Below are 19499 nucleotides of genomic sequence, written 5' to 3' on the forward strand. Positions count from 1 at the left end.
CGGGCGCCATGAATTGAGTAATTTTGACCACACTTATGGTAAAGTTCATCTCAGGGGGCAGAACCAAAATTACGTAATTTACAGCGAAACGCGTTAAGGCCCCCCTCTTGTAGAATACGGGAGAACGGCCTGCTCTTTGGAGTCTCTGACATCCCGGGAGAGTGGGCAATTATAAGTTATACTAATCCTAACTATTAGGGAAAGTGGTCCGCAATAGGTTGGAAGATGAGACAGTTGCATTGGGTGAAGCTTAGGTCACATGGTGAGAAGAGTATTGAAGCGGTCATGAAGTTCCTGGGGCGGGGGGGGGGGGGGTTGCTGTTCTGATGCAAGTGCCAGAATTCCCAGACTTTCTGGAAGATGTCAACTGTATAATGTCGGAGTTTACAGCATTGTGTTTTAAAGGTTCTCTCTTTTAAATTATTGACAGTAGGAAACAAAATTAAAAAAAAAAAAAAAAAAAAAAAAATCACCTTACAACAACAGAACTGGTTTTGAAGAAATACAAATAATTCTTAGAAGATTTATTAGGATTAATGTAACTTTCTCAGCACCATTGAAGTTTATTTAATATAATACTATGGTTTTGTTTGTTTTTCAACATATGCTTTTGCTCAGGTTTTCGTGACTGGGAGTTTTTGCTAAATGTCATGTGTAAATATTAAGTAGTTAATCCCGATGATAGGAGGCGTTGACACTAAGCATGTAGGTGCAGCCCCAGTATGTATAAGCACAAAGAATGCCATGTTTGTTTTCATGTGAAACGAGAGAGCGTGTGACGAGTGACAATTGGGTTATTATGAAGTTTAGCATTGTGAATTCTGCGTGAGTGTTGTCATGCAGTCGAGAGCTCTAAACCTCATGATTAGTCATTCTCTGCCTCTGCCCGATGAAACAATTACCCTAACACACATGAATACACCTTTCCTACACCCCTGCTGGTCTATTTATCTCACTTAACTCTCCCCTTGGTATCTCTCAGCCCAAATAACTGCAAACTGTTGGGGAAAGATATAAGTTCTCTCCACCTCCTGCAAAGCTGACCAATGAGTAAACATCAACCAGCCCCGACAAGTAAAAAAGATAATAGCAACCACATTTAATTATTAGGCCTCCTTCCACCACAACCAGCCCCCACATTACATTAGTAGCAACCACATTTAATAGATAGGCCTCTTTCCCCGCAACAAGAACAAAAATGTAATAGCATTCACCTTTAGTAAGTAGGCCTATTCCCCCCAACCAGTCCCAATATCATATTCATTAAAAAGGCTAATAAATTATTAACTTGAACATTTAATATAGAAACCTCACATGAGTAGATTAATAGCTTCCACCAACCCCATGTTACATGAATAGCTTATCAGAGACACTATATAAACATTAATACACCTACCAGCCCCCAGATAACATTAATATTACCCCCTCCAATACACTTACCATTTATTTCCTGAATGCTGAGGGATGTGAAGGGTCCTTCTGTAGGCCAGATTGCAAATTACAGTCAATACGTTCTGCCCTTGCTAGCTGGTGGATACGGGCAGGGCCACCATCAGGGGGGTATGGATACTACTACTGTGTAGGGCCCGGACAGAGTAGGGGGCCCAGACAGACCTCTCCGTACGTCTGGGCTCCCTGGACTACCCGGGCCTCTCAGTCTGACCGACCGTGCTGCCCCTTCTTCTCCGTGATGCTGCAGCTCTGCCTCCCAAGCTCTGATAGGCTGGGAGTGCGGCGCTGTGACATCAACACTGCGCACCGCGATGCCAGTGTATCAGTGACCGGGAGCTGCAGCATCGCGGAGGAGAAGGCAAGTTAATTAGGTGTTCATTTTATGGGCGAGGGGCAGATAGAAGAGGGGACATTAACTGTGCCAGGGAGGGGAGAGGGGGACATTTAGTTTGGGGGGGGGGGGAGGGGAACATTTACTGTGAGGAGGGAGTGGGGGGAATGTACTGTGAGGAGGGAGTGGGGGCGGATGTATGGCAAAGAGGGAGGGGGGCACATGTATGGGGAGGGGTGGGGGGCCTGCCATATTAATAAGTACTGGGCCCCACAGTTTCTGATGGCACCCCTGGATATGGGCAACCAATACCAGAGGACCCCCTGCCTCCCGAATACATAGGTGTTTAGCACAGTCACATGTGGGTAGACTCTAGTGCAGTGGTGCGGTGCAGTGCAGTGCAGTGCAAACTAAATATTGGGCGCCAGCCCATCTCAGTTCAACAGGATAAAACTTTATTACAACTCCTCTTCTCCTCCAGCACAAAAGAGCATAACAGTTGCAGATAACGGTTGTATGACCACTTCAACTCCTCCAGATCACACTTGCAGCAATAAAATAACTCTGGTAGTTCCCACACCTGAGGTTGTAGGGACAGTCATCACACAGCATCAGTCAGAGCCAATCATATACACAGGCAGACAGTAGGCATGGTCCAGGGATTCTCGTACTACGCTGGTGAGCCCCACCTCCTACATCAGGGACCAGCCACACTGCCTTCATGCAGTGACCCCCTTCAAGTATGGGGTGCTTTCTACTGCTGCTGTACGGAGTGATTGCCCACTATCCAGGGCCCTCCCTTCATCCCTCAGCTGAAGCTGCGTCTAACGATTTGGGGGAACACTTTACAGATTATTTTATGCTTGTCACATATCTCAGTAGCCAGGGACTTCTCCATCACATACTGGTAGTCACACACTGACTCACAGTACTCCCCTGACGGCAGGGTACAGCCATACTGCTACACATGGCACTCTCCCTCCTGCTTAGGGACACATAGCTCAGTCTCACAGGGCACCTGGCCATGAACTCTCTCCCCGGGTGCTGACCACTCCTCGGGAATATATCTAGGGGCTCTTTTCTGTAGCAGCTGCCACACACTCACCCCTATCCAGGGTCTCTGGCTACCATCCATCCATGCCTTTATTCTCAGCCACACTTTTCCAGCAGCTTCTCCTCCTAAGGCTCTACCTTTCTGCTGGCCTTTATAGTAGGGGACTCTCCTCCTCTTGTCCACTGTCATACCAGTGCTGCACCTCTCCATGCTCTCTCTCTTATTCTGCACAGGTGCCACTTCTGGGGTACCCCTAAAGGAGGGGATCCCCCTCTGCAGCCCTATTGTTCACTATTGGACTCTCTTGCATATTTGGAGGCTCTTACCCCCTTTCTTACCACCCCTCATAGGGTAATGTGGGGCTGTTGCTGTCCTTCCTGGGCTCCATTCCACGTACATGGGTCTTTCCTGCCCTCACTGGGTTAGTAAGTTTGGGGCATTGCCTCCTCCCCTCCTTTCCTTACAGGGGTGTTTGCCTCTTATGCCTTTACACTTGCCTGGGACCCGGGAGCACCTCCTCTCTCCTGGGTCTCGGCTAGAAGATGGCTCCCCTTAAGGCGGGAAGCCTTTCAAGGAAATAAAATGAGTGTTTTACTAATTTATAATTGCACACCGTTAATTAAACTGGGAGACCGTAGATTGGAACTAAGTGTTTCTCACCTTTAAGTCTTGATAGTGCCTCCACCTGAGCCTGAATTCCTTCTCCGTGCTGGAATTTGAACGCTGGGGGTATATTTACTAAACCGCGGGTTTGAAAAAGTGGGGATGTTGCCTATAGCAACCAGATTCTAGCTGTCATTTTGTAGAAAGTACTAAATAAAGGAAAGCTAGCATCTGATTGGTTGCTATTGGCAACATCTCCCCTTTCTCAAACCTACAGTTTAGTAAATATACTCCTCAGTGTCAATTAGGAGGACCCCTGCCCCATACCAGACCTGGTCCCCCCCCAAAGGCCCAAAGGACACTAAAACAATATAATACTGTATTAAATGCCCCTTTGGCTTAAGATTTATTTAATATAGGCTGGTTAGGCTAATAAACTATTAGCAGAGACAGACAATTATACATGCACAATGTGTTTGTATTAAAGATTAAATATACAATACAATAACCAGTTTAATGTGCATGTTATTTTCCTTCCTGGAACCTATTATCCTGGACAAACAAATAACCTTTGTAACTCAAACCTTTCCCTAATTGCTACTAACTATTAACACTCTACTTGAGGGAAAGATTAGGGTACTAATTTCACTTAACGGCGATATTAAGAGGTACTTCAACGAAACTTAACATAATAACACTAACTTATTATTACTGTCATAATGTGTGTGTATAATATATATATATTTTAGAGACGCTCGGGCTCAGTTTTCTGAAAACCATGCCCACCCGAACTTAGGGGATCAGAGTAGGCCAACGAGCCGGCTCGGTATCTCCACGAGTCCTCGGATCTGAATTGAGGAAAAAAACGTCATTGTTGCGTTGTCGGATCTCACGAGTTTTGGATTCCATAAGTACCTCCCTCCCTAGGAGATCCAGCGCCATTGAGGTAGCAGTGTTCGTGTCACTCTCCAGTCTCCAGTGCCATTGCTCAGTGCCATTGCTCACACAGAAACAGGAGGGGTAGCAGTGTTCTCATCACTTGCCAAAAATTTACTGGAAATTAATGTTAGAGGTTAATAATAATGTAGGGATATCAAAAAAACAAAATTATGTGTTTTTAGCAAAATAAATAAATAGGGGTTTTAGAAGAAAAATTGGGATCAAAAACCAAACCACCCAAACCAAAACAAAGTTAATCCAGATCCAAAACCAAAAAATGGGGGTCAGTGAACATCTCTAAGATATATATTACCCCTGTGAAGTGGTTTTGGTTTTGGATCTATCTGGATTAGCTTCGTGTTTTGGTAAAACCGCCCTCGTGTGTTTTGGTTTTCTATTTTTTAGAAACAATCTTAAAATATGCTAAATTCACATAATTTTGCTCTTTTTTTTTGTTCCTACATTATTATTAACCTCAATAACACTAATTGCAAGTCATTTTCAGTCAATTTTGACCCCCTGACAGATCACAATATTATTTTCATACACTTTCGGACAAATACTGCAGCGACCTGGCTGGATGGTAAGCGACAGAGCAATGACACAAACACACGGCAGTTCCTAGCACATCTAGGGCACATTGGCACACAGCAGTGGCAGACAGGGGCGGATCCAGACTTTTGCTATACCCCGGGTGATTTTAGGGGGGGGGGGGATTTAGGCCCCGCCCCTTTCTAATTTCTAAGGCTGCCGGCGGCTGCACAGTATGTGCGGGTCCGCTCGGCAGTGACAGTGTGCTGCTCCGCTGCTCTGATTGTGTTCAAAAAACACAATCAGAGCAGCTGGGCAGCACACTGTCACTGCTTAACGGACCTGCACAGTGTGCAGCCGCCGGCAGCAAGCCCCTGCTAGGGGGAGCGATGATCGCCCCCATCGCCCCCCCCTGGATCCGCCACTGGTGGCAGAAAAGAAAAATGGGGGTCCGCGCTCCCTCCCACCTCTCGCTATGTTGGATCTTAAAAAGGAATAATTTCCTTTATTTCTCTACAGACTAGTCTATCCAAATGGGCAGTTAGGCCCAAATCACAGACCTTGGCGGAGTTGTGCTTCTACTTGAGTAGAGCAAATGGTGACAGTTCGTAGCGCGTTTCGATGCCTTTTTGGACAGGTTGTGTCTTTCATCATCGATGTGAATGAGCTTGGGACAGTCATAGTGTGAGCGCTGTATTCGTGCAGTAGATGCACAATCCATTTGAACGGATTACATTACTACTGAGAATTCCTCTTCTATAGTTCAAGGAATTTATCAAAGGATCTATTCTCGTCATTGGAGAAGCAGAGACACGGGACATTCTCACAGGATTGCCTCATTCTTGCCAAACCCGTTTTGTTTTTAGGAAGTAATGGAGTTTCAGTTTGAATAATTCAGAGAAACAAAAGAATTATTTTCATAACCATGCAAATTAATCAGCAATCCTATGAAGTTTTGGGAATTTGCGCTGAATATGTAGTTCTTACATACTGTAACTGCTGGTCAGAGAAAAGGGGGGCCAGGGGGCCTAGGGGCCAGTACAATTTTAACCTTTAGCTACAGCCGCATGGATGTGCTTGTTGTCCGAGAGGGAGGCAGAGGATGCTCCCAGGCCGCATCTTGTCCACCCGCATGTGGCAGCCGCACTGTTACTGGACATGACAGATTTAAAATAAGACACAGGCTATTTGGTGATCTCTAGAGTATACTTAAATCATTGTATAGAGGTCACTAGAATGCTGTCTGTATTTTATAGAGGTCACTAGAATGCTCACTATTGTAAAGAGGTCACTAGAATGTGGCCTGTATTGTATAGAAGTCACTAGAATGTGGTCTGTATTGTATAGAAGTCACTAGAATGTTGTCTGTATTGTATAGAGGTCACTAGAATGTTGTCTGTATTGTATAGAGGTCACTAGAATGTTGTCTGTATTGTATAGAGGTCACTAGAATGTTGTCTGTATTGTATAGAGGTCACTAGAATGTTGTCTGTATTGTATAGAGGTCACTAGAATGTTGTCTGTATTGTATAGAGGTCACTAGAATGTTGTCTGTATTGTATAGAGGTCACTAGAATGTTGTCTGTATTGTATAGAGGTCACTAGAATGTTGTCTGTATTGTATAGAGGTCACTAGAATGTTGTCTGTATTGTATAGAGGTCACTAGAAAGGCTGTTTGCATCACTTATTTATCTGTCCTTGTGCCACAAAATTTCCACAGTGCCGCACAGAAACAGACATTAGACCATACAGGGTAAAACAGTACCAAATATTAAACAAAACAAAAAAAAATACCAGGACAAGTACTATACAGTATTGTATAGTTGCTACTAGAATGCTCTCTGTATTGTTTGAAGGTCACTAGAATAGTCTGTGTATCATATAGAGGTCACTCGAACAGTCTCTGCTTTCCATACTAGTTATAGATGGGGTTGGTAAGTGTTGTATTTCATTATAGCTTTTGGATATAACAATTTTTGATATATTTAATTGGCTATATAAATCCACACCCATATTGGATAAACCACATCTGCCTGATTTTTGACACGCTCATTTTCCCATTGTGCCTGGGCTACCTGCTTGTGGCCGCTTTCTAGGCTAAAAGTTGCCAGCCAGCCCCTGCAGCTAGGTACCAGAGTGCTTCTCTATGTATGGAAACAATGACTCAACTAAGTCAGGGAGTTCCCTATAATATATCTCTCATACATATCATGTTTCACAAAGGTCAGCCAAAAATACACACTGCCATTGAATGCACGTGAATACTGGCACTATTTCCATAGCAGATTACAGGTAATAGTTTCCTTTAATCTACAATGGAATTTGATAACATCAACTGTTTATTTTTTCCTACCTAGTTTCTGTGACAAGTAGAAAAGAAAAACAATTTTGTCATAAAATACTTGATGATCCAGTTTGCCTTTATGGAACATTGCTTCTACCATCTGACTTTCAGACTTTACCCTGCTCACATCATGCCACATGCAGCCCTGCCCTCAGACAAAACTAATAGACAGATTTCTCCCTCCTCCAAGATCCGTTTCCTAAAATAATCTGTGCTGCTGTGTGCATTCGGATAATATGATTGGCCGACTGTGGACTCACTGGCGATAGAGAATAATAGCAAATAGGGACCCTACTCAAATATCACCATACATACTAAAGATGTTCACTGAACCCCGTGAACTGGTTTTGGATCTGGATTAGCTGCGTGTTTTGGTTTTGGCAAAACCACCCTCGTGCGTTTTGGTTTTTTTTTTTTTTTTTTTTTAGAAAAAAATCCTAAAATCACATAATTTTGCTCTTTTTTGTTCCTACATTATTATTAACCTCAATAACACCAATTTCAAGTCATTTGCAGTAAATTTTGACCACCTCACAGGATTGCAATATTATTTTCATACACTTTCAAACAAAGACTGCAGCGACCTGGCTGGATGGTAAGTGACAGAGCAATGACACAAACACACGGCAGTTCCTAGCACATCTAGGACACATTGGCACACAGCAGTGGCAGAAAAGAAAAATGGTGCAAGGTGGAATTGTCCTTGGGTCCGACTACACACAGTTATGTTGGATCTTAAAAAGAAATCCAAAAATCGCGAGATCCGACGACGTAACAATGACGTTTTGCCTCGTTTTCAAATCCGAAAAAGCGTGAAAGTACCGAGCCGGCTCAGCTCCGTACTCGGATCAGCTAAGTTCGGGTATGTTCGGTTCTCGGGGAACCAAGCCTGAGCATCTCTAATAAATACTGAATAAAAAGCAAATTCTTTCTGTTGCAAAAATCAGAGCAACCCCTCTACTGCGTCTGAACGCAGATGTGAGAATACAGATCCAAATTTTGCTTAGTTTCCAGTGTGATTCAATTTCCATGAATGTACTATAAGCACTAATGTTCATTAGATAGCTGGAACAGTATATATATTAATATATAATCACTTGATGTAAGCATCCTATATTATTCAATATCCAGCATCCTACATATAAATTCAGCAAATTTCACCACAAAGAGGAAACAGCTGCTTAACCAATATAAGCCGTCTACCCCTTCTCCTTATCATTGCTGTGTCACCCTCGGTCACTTATTTCTGATTGCCCCAGCTCTCCACCGCCCGCAAGAGGATGGGGTAGATTTATCATACTATAAGTAGTAAAAGTGGAGGTGTTGCCCATAGCAACCAGATTCTAGCTATCACTTATCTAGTACATTCTAGAAAACGGTTGCTAGAATCTGATTCATTGCTATGGGCAACTCCTCCACTTTTGCTTTTTTTTGAATGTTTGATACACCGTCCCTTTTACCTTGTAAGCAGTCAGATAGTCATATGGCTGAAAAGGGGTGCATGTACAGTTAAATGGCAGACGAACCTGCGTTGCCCATAATAATATCACAAATCCCCATCTGAAGTTTGCCTGAGTTGCAGTTTTGCTCTGTTCAATGTCCGTTGAACAAGACGGAGCACAGATAGAATGCAAGTTGCCCATTTGTGTACAATAATCTTTAGCTCATGGGAGCTTAATGAGTGGATCCCCCTACAAGGTTTCTGATATGTTCTGAAAGTTAAATTGAGCAACTGGGAATGGGCAACAGAAGAATATAACCAAAAACTGAGTGATCAGACCAAACCAAAATTTAGGAGGGGGGGGGGGGGGGGGTAACACAGTGGTATTTTAACTACCCAACCCCAGCTTTCTATTTCATTTTTGCACCCTAGGCATCTTTTGCTGGGCTTCCCACCATTGTCGCAGAGGCCTGCTCTATCCACCACTAACTTCAAGCATCGACCATGTGCAGAGATGAACGAGTTGCGGCGGAGTTATACGTGAACCGTATTTTGCGGTGGAACAGACCATTTCGCAGAGGTGCGACGTTTTGGCGATATAATCTTTTAGCTCCGATTTTTCTTTACCACTTCATGGAATGGCATTTAGCACCGAAAATTTGGCATTTCGGGGAATTTATAATGTGTAAATACATTTGGATCTGCAGTACATGTTGATTCAGCTCCGTGGCGTAGTTCATTAGGAGTCCAGGCAGAACAAAAATAATAATGTTATTCTGCACAGAACATTTAAGGCCAAATTCCACCAGAGGACTGTGTGAAATCCTGAGCCCAAATGTTGAACGGGGTGGATATATACTGCTAAATTCTGGCATCTTATCAGTTAATATGGTGCATTACTGTTTATAAACAAGTCCTACTAACTTAATTTGAATTAAGTGACTCATTACATTATGCCTAATGTACAAACATATTCGTGCTTTTCTTTATATTTCTGTGCTACAGTCAAGACTTGTAACTACCATGGTGCAGAATTCTTTTAAATACCACCAAAAAAGTTTGTTTTCCTTTCTTCTCATTTACTGAAAACTGCACAGATCAATCAGATTTTCAGTACCATGTTTCAGACTACAGGGAGAATGAGCCAAAAAGCCACTTGCGTGTGTGCAATGTTATCATGGTTGCCCTTTGAGGTTAACTAAAATCATATCTTAACTAGTGAGGGTGGTATGTGAACTCCTGGCACAAACAGCTGTGGTTAAAATGTTGCTGAAGATGTTCAAAGTCACAGTGAAATAGCTACCAAACAGGAACCAAACATTGGCAGTGCATGGAATCAGAGGTTGTCAGTATGAGTGAATGGAAATGTTGCTGGTCACATTATTTTGATCCATTTGGGTAAAAGGTGTAAGGTCCGTTCTGGAATGTTCGGACTCGTTTTCAGAGATCATTGTATTCAAGATGGAACATAATATGAGATAGCCTCTACTTTACTGCAAGCCTCGTGTCTACATGGGGCTGTCGTTTGCAGGGTTAATAGTGTATATAGGGATCAATAGTGTTTATATAGTATGCCAATTACACTTGTATGAACAACATAACAAGATAATGTTAATTGTTCTGGTATAAAAATTCAAAGCTGCTGAATTTTAGCACAGTTCAGATTTATCATGCCATTACACTGTTATCACAGATAACCCCTCCCCAACTTCATTCAAGTAGTGCCGACTGAATTAAGTTATTTCTATGTAAACTGCTGTATTTTCAGTGGCTCTCTCTCATTGTGCTCCGTCTGGAATGCGGCGTAGGAAAGTTCTCTGAAAGCACTAGTCTGGGTGAGCCCCGACTCTTATTTAAACATGTATACCTGAATATAACTCCTTTCTTTATTTACTTTCAGTTCTTTATGAGTTGCACCTGTGTCATTTTATTCAGGTTACAGCTATTCAGACTATAAATACAGATATATTGTTAGAAATTGTTTGAACAAGTTACCATTTCCTGTTGCTACAACTTTATTAACCCTTTGTAAGCAGGGGTGGGTCTTGGAGTTTTACATGCAGCCTCAGCACCTAAATTTTATCTTCTAAATTTCGTATGTACAATTTAGTAAAATTTCCAGGATGAAAGGCTACTGGGTCCGAAATGTAATGTTTTTGAGGGACCCCTCTTCATCACTGCCCACCCTCAGCTGATTGCAGATGTGCATGCCAGTTAGTAGAATACAGAGCAAATTGGTGGTTGTGTGCCAGGAACTCAGCACTTATGATGCCCACTGTGTGCAAAAAGACACAACATATAAGAATTAACTCCCTAGACTAATGCACGAGGGCACAGTGACCATATTCCATTTTTCCCAGGGGATCTATTACCCTCCTGGTGCCTAGTGCCTTTTTTTTTTTTTTTTTTTTTTTAGGCCCTTGCCCGCATGTTGCCTCTACGTGTCCCCAGCCATGGGCCTATCATGAGGCATGGTTACACTGACAATATTAGTATTTTATAGTGCACACTATACTAATAAAAGGTTTATTAGTTTCAGACGCTGCATTGGAATGATCAGACTCCCTAACCACTTCTAGGTATTAACCTAACCTACTTTTGGATGTAATGTAGCAGAAATTGATGTTGTAATGTTTAATTAGATTGTTTTTGTTTAAAAAGTACCTTTAGGACCAATTAATTTGTTCAGCCTATGTCAATGTAACTGAAGAAAAGTGAGGGAACGCAGGAGCAGAACATTATTAGTCAGCGGAAATGCATTGTCATGTTGTCACGTATCCGGTTGTACTACTCTTCCCTTATTGCTGTTCCTCAATCTTCCTCCCTTTTTTATGGCTTAAGAATGGATAAGAGATAAAAATGTATGATATATGTAGATTAAAGATGAGCGAGGCTGCTGCAAGACTTTTGCGTGACTTAAATGTCAGATGGGAAAAGGATGTACTGAGTTGCATTGTTCGAAAATATAATCTTCATGCTCCACTTTAGCTCTGCTATTGTATGAAGTGACCATCCTGAACTGTACTGCATAAAAAACAGCTGTCATGACGATTGGTGTCAATTAATTCTGCTTTGTGGTGCGGTTGGAGTACGAGTAGGCTTTGGGACTAGCCCAGGAAATCATTACAAGATTAATACATACATCAGATCACATGCATACATTCTGTCGAAGTCAGCAAATTGGATAAAGTCATTTCAATTAAAGTCGAGCAAACTTGGTTGTCTTTGTCCGAAAAGATGCGTACGGTACGCTACGACGTACATGGGCACGCTACGGCGTGAAAGGGCATCCACTACACGTGGCAGCAACAGTAATTGGTCTTTTACCATACATTCGCACAAACACGCATACTTATAAAATAGTACACATTAATGGTAGTTGCAACACATAGTCAGTTATGTCGAAATATAGTAGTATTTATATGTTATATCAGAGTTACATGCATATTAGTGAAATACACGGAACGGGTTGAAGGAATCATATCATGAGTGGTATTATAATAAACCTCTTTACATTTCCTACTGTTTGGTTCACTCTGCGAAGGAATCGCAGAGTGCATACACAAGTTATGAATGATAGGGAATTATGAACTACTTAAGACTAAGGAATCTTGGCGGGAAGAGCCCAGCATACCCCCTGGAGAGGTGAACCCCTCCTTTGGATTCCTTAGGATGAACTAGCCAATGATTGACAACCCCTTGGACCTTCCTGAGACCTGGACCAATAGATGCAAGCTATACCATCTTCATTGTATTACTGTATTTCTGTGTGTATATAAGCAGCAGCTTGTGATCCAGAGTGCAGACTTCTTGTCCCCAGACTTCAGGATTGAATGACTGCACTGGATCCAGAGCGCCTGCGATAAGTAACGGCTGTATTTATTATTACTTCGCTTGAGCATATTATTCTACTTGTTGCGAATAAATATTTGTGCATTGAAAACACAAATCGAGGTTCGACAATCGTTATTGGTTAGCGACAATACACACATAACAATTCTAATTCTGATTTGGTGTACCAGAAGAATTACTAACGGCTTATTCCTTGGTGCCTACTGGCTTGCGGCTAACATATCTATAGATGATTTTAGGAATTCCTTTGTCTTGTATAAAGTAAGCGTCTTTCACAACTTTATAAAGGGGTGTCTATGGTCAGTTATACTTGCTAGCCAATATCACTCAGACTGTTCTTTTAGTACATAGCAAAGTATGGCTGTTTCAGTACTGCATTGCAATAGAATCTTAGATGCATACAATTGATTTTTTTTTTATTCAGTGCATCATAGTAATATGACTAACTACTTGGCAATTTTGCCCTCAGTCTAGTAGTGAGGAACATACCTATTGATGACTAGGCTCTATCCATGTTCTGTGTAATGTCAAATGTAGCTGTTTTGTGCTTGACTGCAATATTTACTTATTGTTCACTTTTTCAGTACCCTTTTCTAATATAACAGTCTGCACGTTGCGTTACGAGACGCGGCGGTGCCCAGCCGCCGCGACTCTTACCTGCGTCCCGGCCGTCGCTTTGGCGACCGGGACGTCACTTCCGCCCATGACCCGGCCGTTGCAACGGTTGGACGCTTCAGCGCTGCGTCCCGGCAATGAGAAGCCGGGCGCATGCGCTCATCAAATGTTACTAGTCTGCGGGCTAATGAATTTAGGTGCAGGGGGCTGGGTACTATCAGAGCCAGGCTCTGATTGGCTGTGCTCACTATTTAAGGCAATGAGGTCTGCTACCTCATTGCCGGTTATAGCTTCTGCCTCCCAGTCTGCTGACCTGCTTGTTCCTGCTCCTGTGTATTGATATTCTGCTGATCTCTCGTGTTTGACCCTTGGCTTGGATTTGGACTTCTCTGGTGTATCCCGTGACCCTGACCTTTGGCCTGTTTACCGTTTCTCCTGTTTGCCCGAGGCCCTTGACCCTAGCTTGTTAACTGGAATTGCAACCTGCTGCCGGCCCTTGACCTCTGCGTGGACCTCACTCCGCTTGCCTGGGTTCTCCCCAGCCGGTACACACTTCACGACCCTCTGTCAGTCTACAGCCCAGTCTGTCCCCACCATCAGGGGCTCCAGTGAACACCTGATTGGCAGAGTAGACTCCGGGTTGTGTTGTGCCGGCTGGAGGGGTTCCTAATATGTTGCATTAATAATGATGAAACATTCTGAAACAGAAAAAAAAAAAAGAGAGAGAGTGTGGTAGAAATGCAGACTGGTAAAGAGAAGTCAACCACTGAAATGAAGCAACCAAGGGTTAGCTTCTGTAGCAGAAATCCATCTTGCCACGATGAGGGAAATGAGGAAAATAGTCATGCTAAAATGAGCCAGACATGTTCTGTAAAACAAGCTTCTGACTTAGGCATGTGTGGCATTAAAAATTTAAAAGCAAACACCCCTCCTAAGTTAGCAGCTACCGCACCTGTCAAGCTTAAGGTTATAACGTCCTCATGAAGTGTACCTGTTGATACAAACGCAGAAGCACCAACAGCAGCAGCATTGGGCCAAAAAGCAATAAACGATTCTACTTGTGTTGCTCGTGCAGACAAGACCTGCTTGTCATTTATTTGTATTGATTACTCAATCCAAAGAGCAAATGCAAGGTTCTATTTCTAGAAATAATAATGATGATGTTGAGGTGAAAGTGGATCAAAAAGGGACAGAGAGTTTACTTACATTTCAACAAAGATACATATGTTCATATGTTGGAAATGGGTTTTGTGATGAGGATGATAATGGGTTTAGGTAGTTTGCAATTTTTTTCCCCAGTCATTTGTCACCCTGACAAATAAATAGAGATCCCCAGATTTGCTTTATATGCTCAATAAACCACAGATTTTGAAATTTGGTTCTGGTAGTCACCAAAACTGATCTACATAGAAACTTTTATTTTTACTTTCTGCAGGATTCTAAATCTGGTTATGCAGATTACTTGGCATTTTTCAAAAACACTGCAGTTCTACATTCCTAAATGAATGCACATTTTACCTTTCACATTCCTTCAGGTGTCCATTATGAAGGTCAAACTAAAATGATTGGACGTGGCAAACTAGGGACATAGATTGAGAAAGGACTTTGACTTCAAGCTAAAAAGGATTTCAGAGGAAAAGTAAAGATGCATAGGGTGTTGCTTCTCTATCTCCTTTTTATAACTAGTTTCAATAGCTGCTGTCACAATGTGGAAACTATAGAAGACAATTTTAAAGGAAGTTAGGGATTGTGGAGCAGCGAACACAATATAAAACTAATAATATAATTATGCACATCACACCATAAATCCCAATCAAAACAAAAACCTGTTGTGGCATGTGCCATACGGCAATCTAAATACCAGTGACATACTAGGGTCAAAACCATTATGAATGCTTGACAGTCAATTGGCGAAAGGAAGGAATTCTGCTTTCCAGCACTGCGGTCATGGAGTTCAATTACCTACCATGGTCTTATCTGTGTGGAGTTTGTATGTTCTCCCCGTGTTTGCGTGGCTTTCATCCAGGTGCTCCGGTTTCCTCCCACACTCCAAAAACATACTGGTAGGTTAATTTGCTGCTATTAAATTGCCTTCAGTCTCGCTCAGTGTGTGTTTGTTAGGGGATTTAGATTGTAAGCTCCAATGGGGCAGGGACTGATGTGAATGAGTTCTCTGTACAGCGTTGCGGAATTAGTGGTTCTATATAAATAAATAGGTGATGATGATAGAGAGTCTTATATCATCCAAAGAGGATCTCAATTTAATGTGGATTCTTGAGATTTAAACAACTCAGGTACTTCCAGAGGTCTAACTGCAGGATGGTCCATGCACAAATGTCTGTCACCAAGTCACCGATCCTACTCACCTTTGGACAACACATTTTCACACATCTGTGAATCCAAGTGTGTATCATTTTAGGAGAAAAGTTTGAAAGTTATAATACCCAGGGTGGATGTGACAGCAGGCGGGACTTGAACCAACAAGTTTTCTTTTTCCATCATCCACATTTCCATCTAGTCCAACAATGGCCATGCAAACCATCTACACAAATGCACTTCCCAAAAGCAGAAAGTGGGCGTGCACCTACACATGCAGGAGACAGATTGGTGCATTTTTAGAGCACTAAATGCACAACACATTTGTATATTTTGAGCTTATTAAGTTATCTTTACTGCGTTATTACACACTTGAGCGATTATAGAAATCCTGACAGCATGACCTCCTCCGTAACTACAGAGGTTACTCTTGTATCCAACTTCCAGACTGACCATATATAAAATAAAAGCTACATTTCCAAATTGGGTTATTTTAAAATTATATTTAGCAGTGTACGTCACCATGATCATAATCCATTTGCTGTTCTACGCTCCGCTTGCCACAGTTTTCTAATTTATCAAATGCAGAAAACAAAGAAAAAAAAAAAATGAAAATAGAGTCTATATTCAAGAAAAGTGACTTCCCTTCTAAATACGAGTTGGAAGTATCCAAATTGTATTTGCAAACAGCATTATAGATTGTAATCTTTAAAACGATAAAAAAGCAGCAGTCAGCATCTTGTGAGATTATATATTTATGACCTTGAGAATTATATTTAAGTACTTTGCGCTCTCTGTGGTGATGCATCACTGGCTTACATCAGAAGCAGCATTTATGTGGGAAACTCACAGTGCATTTGGGGAAGGGTCAATGTAAACAATCTGAAAGGAACGGAAACTGCTTGTAATTGCAATGCAGTTTCTGTAGTGGAGACGTGTCTGTCTATCCAGTTAAGCAAGTCTGTGCTTTGTTGGACTGTCAATTGTATCTTTATAAACCTCTTGCTAATCTCCGATTCGTTAATTCTGATTATTATTCAGTGGTGTCATTTTGGATTAACTTTTTTAATACTGTTCTGTTGAGCATTTTATATTTGTTACGAATATATTTGATAATGAATTATTAAATTCCAATGTCCTGTCCTCATTAGCAGTAAAAATTTGCTTATTGGCATTCATAGAGGTGTTTCCCAAATCTACAGGTCGAATCGCAGTTTATTCTTCACTGCAAAATAAGTTAATTGATTTCGCTGGGCAGGTAGAGGTCCTGGAAACCAAACTTCACCCAACACTTTTCATGGGAAACATAGCATCCTGCAGTTGCACTGTTCAAAAATCGATTTCTAGGTACACTTTGAAGATTGTAATGAAAGCCACCAAACACATCAAAGTGACACATGTAAGATATTAATGAGAGTCAGGGAATATCAGGACTAATTACAGACTTCTATGAGGATATATTGGAGGTTGTACGTCCAAAGCAACCAATCAGATTCTAGCCATCCTTTTCTAGAATGTACTAGATAAATGATAGGTAGAATCTGATTGGTTGCTATGGGCAACAACTCCACTTTTCCCTTTTTAGACACTTTAGTAAATCTACCTGAAAGCATCGATAGAACCCGAACATATTCAGACTGGGCTAAACCTATTGAAGTGTCACAAGGGTCAGAATCGTGTCCTGTCCTTTTAAATGGTTTTTATTTATGACCTTGTAGATCAGTGATGGGCGTCCACTGAAGTTTGTCAGGATACCCTCCAATCTTCAAAAGAGGTGCACAGTGCTGTTAATTTCAGTAATAATTAGAACAATACATTTAATCAAAGAAAGACACCTATCTGAAATAACGTATCAGGCCGCACATTAAAGAAGTGTTACTAGCTATAAAATAAACAAATCTTCAATACAGGGTACACACAGATAAATGGGAGGTGAAGAATCGAAAGAAAGTGAAACGCAACTTAAAAACACGTAAAGGTCAGTAAAACTGACACATAACTGGCAGTAGCACAAGAGTGATCTCCAGTCTTACAGTATTTTAAGCTCTTGCTCACCTTCTGTCCTCTACTCTCCTTTACTTCCACCTTTTGTGTAAAAAAATAAAATAAAAAATTATATATATATATATATATATATATATATATATATATATATATATATATATATATATATATACACACACACACACACACACACACACACACACACATATATATATATATAAATAATGAATTAGAAAAATTCACTATCAGTATCTTTTTAAATAAAACTGTTTATAATGAATAAGGTGTCCCTTTCGCTTATAAAGGATAAAACCACTAATTCCGCAGCGCTGTACAGAGAACTCACTCACATCAGTCCCTGCCCCATTTGGGCTTACAGTCTAAATTTCCTAACATACACACACACAGACAGACACTAGGGTCAATTTGATAGCAGCCAATTAACCTACCAGTATGTTTTTGAAGTGTGGGAGGGAACTGGAGCACCCGGAGGAAACCCACGCAAGCACAGGGAGACCATACAAACTCCTCACAGATAAGGCCATGGTTGGGAATTGAACTCAGTGCTGTGAAGCAGACGTGCTAACTACTAGGCCACTGTGCTGCCCAAATCGACTGATACCTTGGAGGGAATGTACCAATTAAGTTGTGCTGCTGAGGGGGGGGGGGGGGGGGGTGAGGATAGGAAGAGGCTCCAAGACTTCTTGTTAACGCAGTTTAGGGGGTGATCTCCGGTCATCTCCACCCCCCTATGCTCATTAAAATATCTTGTCTCACCAAAGAAAATCTAGCTTTTTAGTTGGTGCAATTAAGAGTGCAGTCCTACACTTGGCCAAAATTTAGCTAGAAATGCTCCGATTCGTCCAGCTCCTCCCATTGCTAGGAGCAAGCCTCTGTGTTGCAGCCAATGTTACGACGCTGGGGGAAAAAATGTTGTGTGTATGTTCCTTGCAGGATAACCCCACCCTTTCAGCACCTGTTATGGCCTATAAATTGATTTGAGCAGCTTCCACTTTTGTATTTGTCTGAGAGGCATGTTGGTGTCAGTAGCTGAGGGGGAGTGCTGACATTGGATTGCTATTTGGAGGCTTCTGGGGTAACTCTTTGGTAAGTTAGCTCTCAATTTAAAAACACATATGTATGGCCCAAATATAGGGACTCTCATTGTTTAGAGTAGGACCATCCTATATGCAAAAGCGCCTTGGCGTGGCAGGATGGCTTAAACATACATTTGCAAATGTGTGCAACAAAGACTTTTGCATTTTTATCTACAGTAGAAATGGCAGATCTGTTGCTGGCTATAGCAGTGTGCTGGGGGAAAAAATGTTGTGTGTATGTTCCTTGCAGGATAACCCCACCCTTTCAGCACCTGTTATGGCCTATAAATTGATTTGAGCAGCTTCCACTTTTGTATTTGTCTGAGAGGCATGTTGGTGTCAGTAGCTGAGGGGGAGTGCTGACATTGGATTGCTATTTGGAGGCTTCTGGGGTACCTCTTTGGTAAGTTAGCTCTCAATTTAAAAACACATATGTATGGCCCAAATATAGGGACTCTCATTGTTTAGAGTAGGACCATCCTATATGCAAAAGCGCCTTGGCGTGGCAGGATGGCTTAAACATACATTTGCAAATGTGTGCAACAAAGACTTTTGCATTTTTATCTACAGTAGAAATGGCAGATCTGTTGCTGGCTATAGCAGTGTGCTGGGGGAAAAAATGTTGTGTGTATGTTCCTTGCAGGATAACCCCACCCTTTCAGCACCTGTTATGGCCTATAAATTGATTTGAGCAGCTTCCACTTTTGTAAATGTTACGACGCTGTCAATGTGCTCCCCATAATTGGTCATAATTGAACCAAAACAGGCGAATAGCATCACAAAACGACATTGACACTCCAGGACTGAATGTTTTAAGTTTAATAATTAATAAATTACACTTATAAAGTATGAAAGACTAGAGACAGCCGACAAAAACAAGGGCATAATACACAATGGCCGTTAACGCAGGTCTATTAAA

Source organism: Mixophyes fleayi, chromosome 11 (assembly GCF_038048845.1).
Source record: "Mixophyes fleayi isolate aMixFle1 chromosome 11, aMixFle1.hap1, whole genome shotgun sequence".
NCBI lineage: Eukaryota > Metazoa > Chordata > Amphibia > Anura > Limnodynastidae > Mixophyes > Mixophyes fleayi.